The 11,820-nt window shown below is 40.8% G+C and overlaps 3 non-coding genes across 3 annotated transcripts; 2 read left to right on the forward strand and 1 right to left on the reverse strand.

The window, feature by feature from the left end:
* The first annotated feature begins 1,115 nt into the window (after positions 1-1,115).
* TRNAQ-UUG (transfer RNA glutamine (anticodon UUG)) lies at positions 1,116-1,187 on the forward strand. Its single transcript has one exon. It is a non-coding gene; the product is annotated as a tRNA-Gln (tRNA).
* A 4,105-nt stretch (positions 1,188-5,292) lies between these two features.
* TRNAS-GCU (transfer RNA serine (anticodon GCU)) lies at positions 5,293-5,374 on the reverse strand. Its single transcript has one exon. It is a non-coding gene; the product is annotated as a tRNA-Ser (tRNA).
* Positions 5,375-11,356: 5,982 nt separating this feature from the next.
* On the forward strand, positions 11,357-11,428 carry TRNAA-AGC (transfer RNA alanine (anticodon AGC)). Its single transcript has one exon. It is a non-coding gene; the product is annotated as a tRNA-Ala (tRNA).
* The last annotated feature ends 392 nt before the right edge of the window (positions 11,429-11,820 follow it).

Below are 11,820 nucleotides of genomic sequence, written 5' to 3' on the forward strand. Positions count from 1 at the left end.
GATTCTATCTTCTACATTTTTTCATTTTCTGCATTCTGTGATCACCGCCATACTGAGCACAGGAGGCAGTCAGCATGGAGTAAACATGACTTCTAAGTCCTCTACTGAAGGGCATTAATTTTTTTTGTAGATTTTTCACTTTTAATTACTAAAGTGACTATATCTCACAAAAGTGAACAGACAAAAAGTGAGAAGCTCCTTGATTCCCAATTCCGCTTCTTAAGCTATTTAAAAATGTATATATAAACTCACAAACTATGACTCACAAAAATTAGTTCATGCTATATATTACAATTCAGCAAATTTCTAGGTTGTGTTTATTTGTTTTAAACTTAGATTAAATCCTCTCCAGAAACTGCCAAACCAACATGTGGGTACCTACATCTATCCCATTCTTTTTAGTATATTATTTCCGTTGAATGGATGGGCATATTTTCAAGTTTCTGATATTGCAAAATATTACAGTGAACAACCTTAGACATATATTTTAATTTTTTAATTGTTTGTATTTCTGTAGGATGGCTTTTTTAAAGAAAAATTGCTGAGTAGAGATGAGTTTGATAGATATTGCCAAACTGCTCTTTGGAGGGGTATTTATCATGAGTTTCACTAAGTGTGTCAAGACTGCTCTCCAAGGCCCTGGAAGGGGTCGCCCTGTATGAACATATGTTTTTGTAAAATTTGCAAAAGTATATTATAATGGAAATTAGTTAAGACTGCGACCTCTTTTTATTCCAATTTTTCCTCAGATACGTTATATATGCTTTAGAGTAGCTGTATCTGTTGAGAATGTCTATTCTTTTTCTTAAAAAGGACCCCCTTGTGTCCTTTTTAAGAAACTTGTGTAAGTTTCAGACTTCACAAAGTCTGGATCCGCCTCTGCTGGTCTTCCGAAAATTAATTTATGCTCCCAACAGAAGCAGAAGAGAGAGTGCCCGGATTGCCCTGAATGATATTTTGCCCAATGCCTCTTCCCCAGCGACAGTAAAGCGTCAGATTTCATTATCAGCGTGGTCTCACTGAAGCTTGACCTAACTCTTCTGGGTTAGAGCTATTGAAAACTTATGAAGGAAATATTTAACTATGATTACAGACGGAGGTTTACCTTTTCGGTTGGTCCCATGGTGTAATGGTCAGCACTCTGGACTTTGAATCCAGCAATCCGAGTTCGAATCTCGGTGGGACCTCTCTTGGGGGAACATTTTATAGTTCTTGGGATCATATCTGAACCGGAAAGAAAGCGTTCCTCTGCTTTACACATTTGTGGTCGTGTGCAATCGTATTGGATTCTACGACTCTGTTCAAACAAAAGGACAGAATACTTCTCCTGGGAACTAACGAATTCTTTAAAATTAAGCTTTCCAATCACACAAAGTTCAATAGCAAGGAGGCTGACTAGAAATGGTCAGCCTCCCAGCAACCTCATGAACTTTTCAGGGCTCGGGCAGAACAGCTCCAGCAGCGCAATTCCTTGATGGAGACCGCATCTCAAAACCTCCAAGGTACCAAGGCCTCCTCGCCGCACCCGCTCCTAAGCCTAAAACCCCACGTGCCGAGTCGCCGAGCCTCGGCCGGGAGCGCGCTTTCTCCGTCCGGGGTCACTTCTCACCTCCTCTTCCCATTCCCATTTCACCGAGACAGTTCACTCTCCTCTGCCTTCTCTCATTCCTTCTTCTCGTTCTCATCACCCACCCCAAATGCGAAGCCGGCTTGGAAACTCCTCGAAAGCCTGCAGCCGCGGAGCGCGCAGTTCCTGCCGTCCAAGCAGAAAAACTCACGTCTCTCCCCGCGTCTCCCCTTTCCCGCGGTCGGGCCCGCGGGAAATGGAGCGAACCTCTGAACGCGACCTCCTCAGAAAGTGCCAAACACCTGCACCCGAAGCACCCGGGAAACGGTTCTATGGAGCTGAGGCTCAGGGTCAAGAAATGTCCCCCTGAAAAAGTACTCTGTGTGTAGACAGAGATCACGTTGGAGACAAAGCTGATCAAACGTAGAAAGTCCAGTTAGTTCTAGATAGCCACTCATTTGCCATTAGAATGAGAAACGTAGGCGAGTGGGAGGAAAGATTTCCTTCAGCTGGACAGGAACTAAATTAGGAGGAGACAGGTATCTATGTTCTGTACAGATTAATCTCTTCTATGTCATAATAGGCAACCCTTAAATCCAGTGATCTATTTTCAGGTTCCTTCTTGCTTCAACATTTTAATGTTCTCATATGTAACCAAAAAGTAAATCAAGTCCTACTCTCACCAATTCCAGTAACTCACTAAACTATAAATATTTCATTGACTCATATTATGATTTACCATTGGTTACACAGAGACTTTGTAACAAAGTAAGGTTACTAAGTTTATGAAAACAGATTCTTTTGTTTCCCACTATGAGCACTTGATTGTATCTCTACGTAGATGGTCTGTGATGATGCTAATTGCCAGGGGAAATAACATTTTCTGCTTGGAGTGTTGCCTTAGCAGGTGTGGTCCTGTCTTCTTTCAACCTTGTTGATGCTAGTATGATCAAAAGTATCCTCCAAAGTATCCTCTCTTTTCTGAACTGACCTGATAGCCTTCCTGGGGTGGGGAGTTTCTAACTGCATTCTCTCCAACCAATGCCACCTCCAGCCTGTGGTTCTCAGACATCTGCAGCACTAACATCCTAACCCAAAGCCAAAACCTCAAATAGACTCCAGAGTTCCAACCACCCTCCTGGAACTTTAGGAAATGACGTAACAAAAGGGAGAACCACTTCATCTCAAATACTGAAGGAAAATTAATGACATAATCATTATGGTCATATTTGGCATCAAGGACCCATTTGTCCTAGCTCAAATTCAGTAAATCAGACATTATTCCAAGCCTCTAAATTACAGTAATGAAACATACCTGGCTGGAGGAGGTACCTGCACTCAAGTGACCCAGGGCTGGAGAGAAGGCCAAGGAACAGCTGATCTAGGGAGGCAGAACCAGTAACAGACGCATGAGAGGCTGGGAGAGCATGTGGACACTTCTGTAGGGACCTTATCTGGTCTGTGGATCTCCCATTCTTTAAGGAAGCTGAAGGAATCCCTGTGGATATTAACAAGGACTCCCTCCTTGACCAAACTTGTGTCAAGCTCCTCTGAGCCCTCTTACAAACCATCTTTGGCCTGCCCAGCCCAGTTTTAGTAAAGAATCCTGTTGATTCCAGTCTGGGCAAGAATCCCGCTAAGCCAGTTTATCTAGAATCCCCCCAACACCCTTGATGTCCAGTCAAGTTCCCCTTCCTTCACTCTTGATATTTAATCAAGTTTCTTTCAGTAATTTTCCACCCAATGACTCCTTACTCTGCCCCTTTGGTTAAAAATCCTCAGCTGCCTCTGTTGCATTCCGAATGGAGTTTAATCTTCCTGATTGCAATAGTCTTAAAGTCTTCCTTGTCTGTTTGACTCCATCTGGTGCAATTTTTCTTTCACAGTTTCCTCAAAGAACTGATAGACACATCCTGGGAAAACTGCTTTTTCAGAAAAGAGAGCTAACTCAGGATTTGAGGGTGCAATAAATGTAGAGAATGTGTGTCCAATGTAGATGACTGAATTAATTAATGGTAGCCAATTTCCTGAGGATATAAAAACAGATTTCAAAATTTGTCCAAGATATGAGGATGTGGCTGGTAAAATTGAAGGCAGGAGCAGATTTCCTGGGCTGAACATTTACAGAAATAAAGAGCATTCTGGGTGATTGGATGTAATACATAGATACCTCAGCCAGACACAAAGCTTTAAGATCAACATGAGAAGCATCTGGATGCTTTATTAAATTACAGATTCCAGAGCACACTCCCTGAGATCATAATTTAATAGATCAAGAGTGAGGCCCAGAATTCTTCATTCACAACAAGCACTTGAAGCAGCCTAGAGATCATACTTCAAATACTGCTCTCACCTTAAAAAAATAAAATAAAATAAAGCAAAAAAATTCTATCTTTATAAATGTAACAAATATTTTGTTGTAGTAAAAGAAATGAAAATTAAATTGCACTGCAGTATCACTATCACGTACTAAAATAACAGAGAAGCCAAAGTTGACAACATAGCATATTGGAGAGGGTGAAGGGAGAAAGAACCTCAGTCATCACTGGCTGGGAGTATAGATTAATAAAATTCCTTTGGAGGGCAGTTTGGCAGTAGGTGTGAATATTTCAAATGCACATATCTTAGGACTCAGCAAACTCCTTTCTAGAAATTTATCTTGCAGTATTACAAATGCACATATTCAAAATTACATATACATATATATGAATAACTTTATACATAAATGTTATTTATGTATAATATTCTCTCTGTATAATCTCTCTCTGTATAATATCTCTCTGTATAATATTATATATAAATGTATAAAGTTATTCATTGCAGCATAGTTTGTAAAAGCAAAAGATGGGGGAAAAACCTAAATGTCCAATAGAGGGCTGGTTAAATAATATGCAGTAACCCATATGTTGGAATACTATGTGTCCTTGGAAAAGCATAAACTGTCACTTTTTTTTATGATATGGAAAGATATATTGCTTAGGGGAAAAGGGTAAGGTACAGACCAATATGCATAGTATGTTATCATTTGTGTTACCCCTTTTTGAGATAAAAAGATATATTTATTGCACGTGGTACATATTCATATATGCTTAATATGATTCTGGAAGGAATTAATAACAATGGCTATCTGTGGCGAATGTAATTAGGTGGTTGGAAAATAAGAAAGGATGCAAGAGTTTTCTGTATAGCTTTATATATATGATATTTTAATAAATATTTAAATAATTTTAAATTAAACTATATTTTATGTATAAAATACTTAAATAAATTTATTTTATAAAATATTTTATATACATATAAAAATATTTTGCCCCAAAGTTCTGACAAGTTGGAGATCACAGCAGAAACTACACAATACTGATATTCTTCTGTTCTGCTAAAGGAGGAATCCTTGGATCTAATAGGAAATGTCATGTGGGATATATTTTCAGTTTTGTCTCTTTAACAAACTTGGTGAAAATTGCAGTACAGTTAAAAATAGGCTGAAAATACCCTGCAAGTGTAACACAACATATAATAATTTGTTGTGTATATCTAGGCAATGTTTTATTATATCGCTCTTCCTCGAAAAAGTCCGTGTGAATATAAGTACACCTCCCGCTCTGAGGCAAGTTGCTATAGATGTTCATAGGCACTATCCACATGACAAGTAGGAAGTGAGTCAGTGAAGAACACCCTGCTCACACAGTGGCCGCCCTGAAGGCGCCAAGGTCCAGAGAACCTCACGACGAGGGTGGGATTCGAACCCACGCGTGCAGAGCACAATGGATTAGCAGTCCATCGCCTTAACCACTCGGCCACCTCGTCTGATGATGTTGGGGCAAAATCATGTCCTTCATTACTGCAGTTCCGTTCTGTCGTACTATATCTAATTGCCTTTCTTTTCTGGTTTAATCCTGACTCAATCCTCACAATCAGATATTTTTTTATATACATTTCACAGCAACCATAAAACTGAAAATGACACTTAGAGTGGTTCGATTACTTGGCACATACAAAATGAACGGGTAAAACCAGTACACGTCGGTATTTAAATACATAGGTCCTTGTTGAACACATGAATGAATGAACATAGCCAGGATTTCAACCCTGATTTGCTGACGCGGCTCCAGTCAGCTGCCCTGTGTTCTCCCAGAGAGTAGGGTGCCTCTGCCGCTGCACTCTGCATTCGAGGGGCCGAATTCCCTACGTCCTGATTAGAACACGTCCCGGGATTCCTGTTTTCTGGGAGAGACCAGGAAACATCAAAACCTGGCTCTGTAGTTCTTATATTTGCTTCTGAAATATGCTGGACTGCTGAAAGACTCCTTCATTTCGGTCTTGTTACCTTCTCTGGGGCTTGGGATTCATCAGTCTGAGACACACAGCAACGGATGAAAACGTGGTTGAAAAAAAGTATCAGCAGAAAACCCGCAACTGTCCTGACCGGGCCGTTTTGTTTCTAGAGCAGATTGGCGTCTTAGAGCAGATTGGTGGCCCTTCCCCACCGAGAAGGGCCAGGTGGGGAAATCTTCACTAGTGCAGAAGCCAGGACGCCTGGGTCCTGTTGTGGTTCTGTCCCACTCACCGTGTGACCTCGGGCAGGCCACTTCACCAGTTCCATATCCACTCCTTCCCTCTCGCCTCCACAATTCCACCACCACCACCATTCTTCCCCACCCTCCCCACCCCCAGGAGGAAGATGAACTTGACAACTTCAAATAAACTCAGCATCAATAAACCCCTGTCACTCGCTAGGGTTCAACTGCTTTTCTACATTTAGTGCAGACTTTTGGAGAGAAATTTGAAAAGACTCTCACATGCCCAAATGCTGTAGCTCCTTCCTTCCTATGAAATCTCTACTTCGGTTCTCAACTTTGGCAAGAGTGACCCTCTTCTTTCCCTCTCATGTTCTTTTACTGAATTTCATAAACTCACCTTCAACATACAACATACCCTGAACCACTTCTTTCCCACTACAGGTTTTGGCCCATAAGGAGAAGTCCAGGCTCAGTTCCTCCACCTCTCTGCTCTTCTGATGTTAAATATTCATCCCCACAGTTGTATTTCTATTGCCGTTTGGCTTCAAGATAACCTGCTCCTCTGCTGATCCAGGTCGGCTTCCTGCAGTTCTTGTTCCCAACTGCTCTGATTCCCAGGCACCCTAGGCAGGGCTCCCACATCTAGAGCTTTATCACTAGTCACCCTGACCTGTGCTCCACGTGCTCCTGAATGACTTTAGGCCCCATATAATATCATATTTGTTTGTTTTGAGTGACCTCCCTAGAGAATTCTCCAACTCTTTGTGAGACCAGAAATGTCACAAAGAGTGCACTATCTAGGGGCTAATTGTTGGGAAGTAGGAGGTCCATCAGAGCTTTTAGTCAGTCATAATTGGTGAACATTTCCTTTAATTTTCCAGTTTTTAGAGCTGCATTCTTTGCATTATTTGACTTGTGGCTGCTTCCTCCCTCTTCAAAGCCTTCAGTGTAGCATCTAGCTTCAGCCCACACATTGCCTTCTTCTTTGCTTCCCTCTTATAAAGACAGTTGTGATTATATTTAGGGCCCATCCAGATAATCCAGGATAATTTTCCCATACCAAGACCCTTGATTTATTCATATCTTCACTCTCCTTTACCAAATAAGGTAACATTTACAGGTTCCAGGGTTTAGGACCTAGATATCTTTGACGGCTGTAATTTGGCTTACACAGTACATATATTTTTGAACCCAGTGATATAACTCCTGGGCATATCTCCGAGATATTTAGGGAAAACTTTACAATGATGCTGACTGTAAACAGGCACAGCATCTAATTTTGTCTTCGATCTAGTCATTAGTCCTCCTCTTCTCTCTTCTCTACTCTTCTCATTCTAAATATTATTAATGTGTGAGTTCTCCCACAGAAAAGCCAGAGTATTTGGGCTTGGTGTGATCCCTAGTTTTTATTTTCAATCCTTCTTGAACACTATTTTTCCACTCTCATAGCTTTTTCTTCTTTACCTTCTCCTGCCAAAAATCCATAAAGAACAATTTAACCTAAAGTAGGTTTTGGAAATTTCTACTTCCATAGGTAACAAAAAACCTTTTTTCCCATCGAAAAATTACCTGGATCCTTATTTTCTCTAACAGCAGTGAGCCTGTTATCCAGACCATGTTTTCTGAGAAAAAGTATTTAAAGAACATTTTTCTGTAATATGATTGATTTCACAGAGGGGTCATATTTTTCCCTGTGGTTCCCCTTTGTATCTTCAGAGATCCTTATGACCAGTAAATAATATACAGTCCCAAAGACATGGGGAATTCCTGAGCTGGGGAAGATGGCGGTTATCAAAGGGATACAACTAGATTACTCCAGGCTGAGAAGTTCCAGTTTAATACCAACAACAATAAGAATAGCCACCAAATAGTAAAAGCACACTCTGTTCTAGGTCCCAGTGAATAAAAGTTTTGTACATTTCTTCTTTAAACCTCACAACAGTCATGAAATATAGGTATTATCATTTTCAGTTTACATGTGAAGAAACTGAGATTTAGAGAGATTAAATAACATATCCAACCCAGGCACCTGAGACATCTCCAAGGCCATTTCAACCCCCAAATCTGGCAGGTTGCAAGGCTCTGTAAACAAATAGATAATACTGTTTCCCTTTTCTCCCTAGGCCAGTGTTCTCTATTGCAAAATCCAAGTGGTGTTTGCTCCTGAAAAAATGTCTGTCTCACATTAGGTTTCACTGGACTTTCTCATTCAGAAAGCAGAATTGCCCAGCATGACCTCTGGGGAGGGTAAAGGGATCTTGCTAATTTGCTCCTTAGTCCTCTTTTGTGGTTTCTTAAAACCTTTTAAAAACTTTCTGAGGAGATGTTAAAATGAGTATAAATTGAAGAAGAGGAAATATATGCTATAGAGCATTGCCCTGTGGAGAGTATGGACCTGAAATCTGGCCCTGTCAGTACTGATCTTGAGGATGTTTGGGCATCTCCAGAGGGAGCTGCAAGTTGGAGGGACAGAGGCAAGACTCCACCATTGGATTTGAGAGTATTTTAGGAGGGGAAATGCCAATAAAATGATCCAGATATCACTTCTCATTGCCTTGTCTGCCTAAGAACAAAATGGAAAAACAAAAACAACAACAACAAACAAAAAACAAAAACAAAACAGAAAGAGAAAAAAGAGAACTCGCACTTAAGTGTAGAAACACTAAATCAGGGGATTCAGGTCACATACAATTCTCTAGTACTCTGAAGATAAAAGCTTACCAAAAACTAGTTCATTTAATTTTCCTTTTCCCACATAAAAAGATTCTTGTTGAACTTTGATAGTGCATCTTGATGCTCTGTGTTAGCCACTATACATCATGTCTTAGGAAACAATAACGAATTGCTCTTTTCTTTTACTTCAAGGTTAATCATGATATCCTTGGTAAACACTTTACCGTGGAAGGGAAATCTCTTGTGGAGATAAACCCCAGGCAGAAACAGGAAGAGGAATCCCCCAGCGACTGAAATAACATATCTCTGAACACTGTTCTTGTGTTTGAAAACTTCATATTGAAGTATAACAAACATACAGAAAAAGTACACAAATTATACTTGGCAACTTTTCATACAGTGAACCCATTTGTGTAACCAACACCCAGATGAAGAAAGAGAACATTCCCAGTATCCCAGAAGCTCTTCTCCTGTCCTCTTCTAGCCACTACCCACAAGACAGGAACTGACTTAATTTCTTATACCATACATTAGTTTGGGCAGTTTTAAAATTTCATACAAAAGGAATCATACACTCTGTTAGTTTCTTTCACGCAACAAGTTTATGTTTGTGATTTCCACCCCTTTACCCCTATTTGCTTTGGGTATATCAGAGGAGGTAGGACTCAGTTAAAAAAACAAAAACAAATTCCCCAGCCCAAATTCTCATCCTGATCATCAGCTCCCTCATCCACTTTTGTTGAGCAGAATCCCAGTGTTGGGTGTTTATTTACTGGACATGAGGACAGACTCAGTCTAGGAGAGTGTGAACAAGACAGTGGCTTAGAAAGTAAAAAGGACTCAAAAAAATGATGGAGACATTTCAAACAGACAAAGGAAGCCAGTTTGAAGGGACTCCCAGTGGCCAAATCTGGGACTATTTGTGCACCAAAGTAGTTAAGTATCATAATCAATTATAAAGCATCAAAAAACTAGAAATCCATACAAATGATTGTTTAGTAACATGCCAAGCACTGACTGTAAATATGGTGGAAGGACTGGAGTTGGAAAATCATTATTCTGTAACAATCATAATAAAGATTTGCTCAGACTGTGCATGTTAAATCTTGGGGGAGATTTTGATGAGGAACAGGATATTTGCAGTCTGAAATCACTGTCCTACAAAGCAGGGATCAAAATTAACCTCACCAGTGAGTGACAGATAGTCCTTACCTGTCTCCAGGTATGGTACTTTGAGAAGCACACAGCATTATCTACGTAGTAATCCACTTGGGAATGCATAGTCTGAATCTAATCAGGAGAAAACATCAGTCAAAAACCAAAGTGAAAGACATTCTATTTTTAAAAATAAAAGAAAAAATACACTATTATTGAAATGGCACATTAATGTCATGAAAAAAAAAGAAAGGCTGAGGAAATGTCCCAGATTAAAGAAAACTAAAGGCATGTCATCTAAATACAATACCTGACACTAGACTAGATCTTGTACTCTAGGGGGTAATTGGTCAAATTGGAATGCAGACTGTAGATTAAATACAGCTATTTATTTAATGTTAAATTCACTGAAGTTCATGATCGTACAGTGGTTATATAGTAAAGTATTTAAGGGTAAGTGAACATGATATACTGCAGCTTACTCTCACATGGGAGAGAGAGGGAGGACATGGGGTAAAATATTAACAACAGCTAAGTCTGGGTAAAAGGTATATGGTTATTTGGGGTAATATTTTTATTTTTTTCAAAATTTTAATAAGTTTGAAATTCAGAGGGAGAAAAAGAGAGACTGCGCTGGACGTGCCGGAGAAACCAATGCATGTGAATTGGGCCCGGGCCAACTCTTTAAAGTATAGGAAGCTTCCCCCCTTCCCAAACCTTCCGAGGTACTAATAATTCTTCATAGCTCCCTGGTTCCCAAGGGATTGGTCGCGGAGAAACAGAAGCCAGTCCTGCCTTGCCTGCTCACCTTTTATCTAAATAACATCCCAGCCCAGCCCAGCCCACCCTCGACTAGCTCCGCAAGGCAAGGGGACTCCAGGGTTTTGCCGGAGGTAAGTGTTGCTAAATTGGACGATCTGGGCGCCTACAGTCCAGGACATCGTGAGCTCGCTGGGATGTTCCCTGCCATCACCACGAAACACTCAGTGGATTTTTCTGGCTTCCGGAAATGGAGATGATTTGAGGGTCTTTGTTCCAAGGGAGTTGGTGCTGGACGCGGGAACTGGAGCTCTGCAGGCGCGGACCCGCTTTGACTCCACCTCTGCTCCCTTCCCAACGCCACCTCCTCAGTGGGTACCCCGGCTGCCCAGCTACCTGAAGCCTTACATGTGGAGAGGGCAGGAATGGAGGGAGGCTGGAGAGAGTGAGAGACAACAGATTGTCGAGACAACAGATTGCCTCTTTTCAGCCTCCTTCCTTTGGAGTCTCATTCTGTTGCTTTCTTAGGAGGCCGCTGCTCAGTCTGTTTCGCAAATGGAGAATTTTACGCAAATGGAGAATTTTACATTCACGTTTCCTCTGCAATTTACTAAATCTTTGAGAAGGAAAGAAATAATGATTATAAATCACGAAAGGAATCCGAAGAAAACGAGTTGCAGTTGGGGGTGTAGCTCAGTGGTAGAGCGCGTGCTTAGCATGTACGAGGTCCCGGGTTCAATCCCCGGCACCTCCACCAGTTTTGAGAGGATGCATTTGTGATCAAACCACTTTTCCTTTCATCTCTCCCTTTAAACCTGGTGTCTTCTTTCATTCAATTTTCTGTCTACCTGTACTGCCTTTGTAGTACCCGGTTTCGCCCCGAGAGCGTTGCCACCACCAGAAATGTCCTAAATCCTACGTGACAAGCGTTTTTGAAAGATAATTGGCCTGATTTCCTTGGAAGCCAAGTTAAAAACAGAAAAGAAGAAAACAGAAAACAACAGACTCTCGATTTCATTCACTTTCTTCTGAATTCTGAAGAGTTCTTAGAGCAAAAACCAAACTGGAGGTGGAATAGCAGAAAAATATCTTATGATTTCTTCCTTATGAGTGTCCAACCACCCCATACTTAGTTTTCTTAAATCA

The sequence above is a fragment of the Delphinus delphis genome, chromosome 10 (genome assembly GCF_949987515.2).
Source record: "Delphinus delphis chromosome 10, mDelDel1.2, whole genome shotgun sequence".
Lineage (NCBI taxonomy): Eukaryota > Metazoa > Chordata > Mammalia > Artiodactyla > Delphinidae > Delphinus > Delphinus delphis.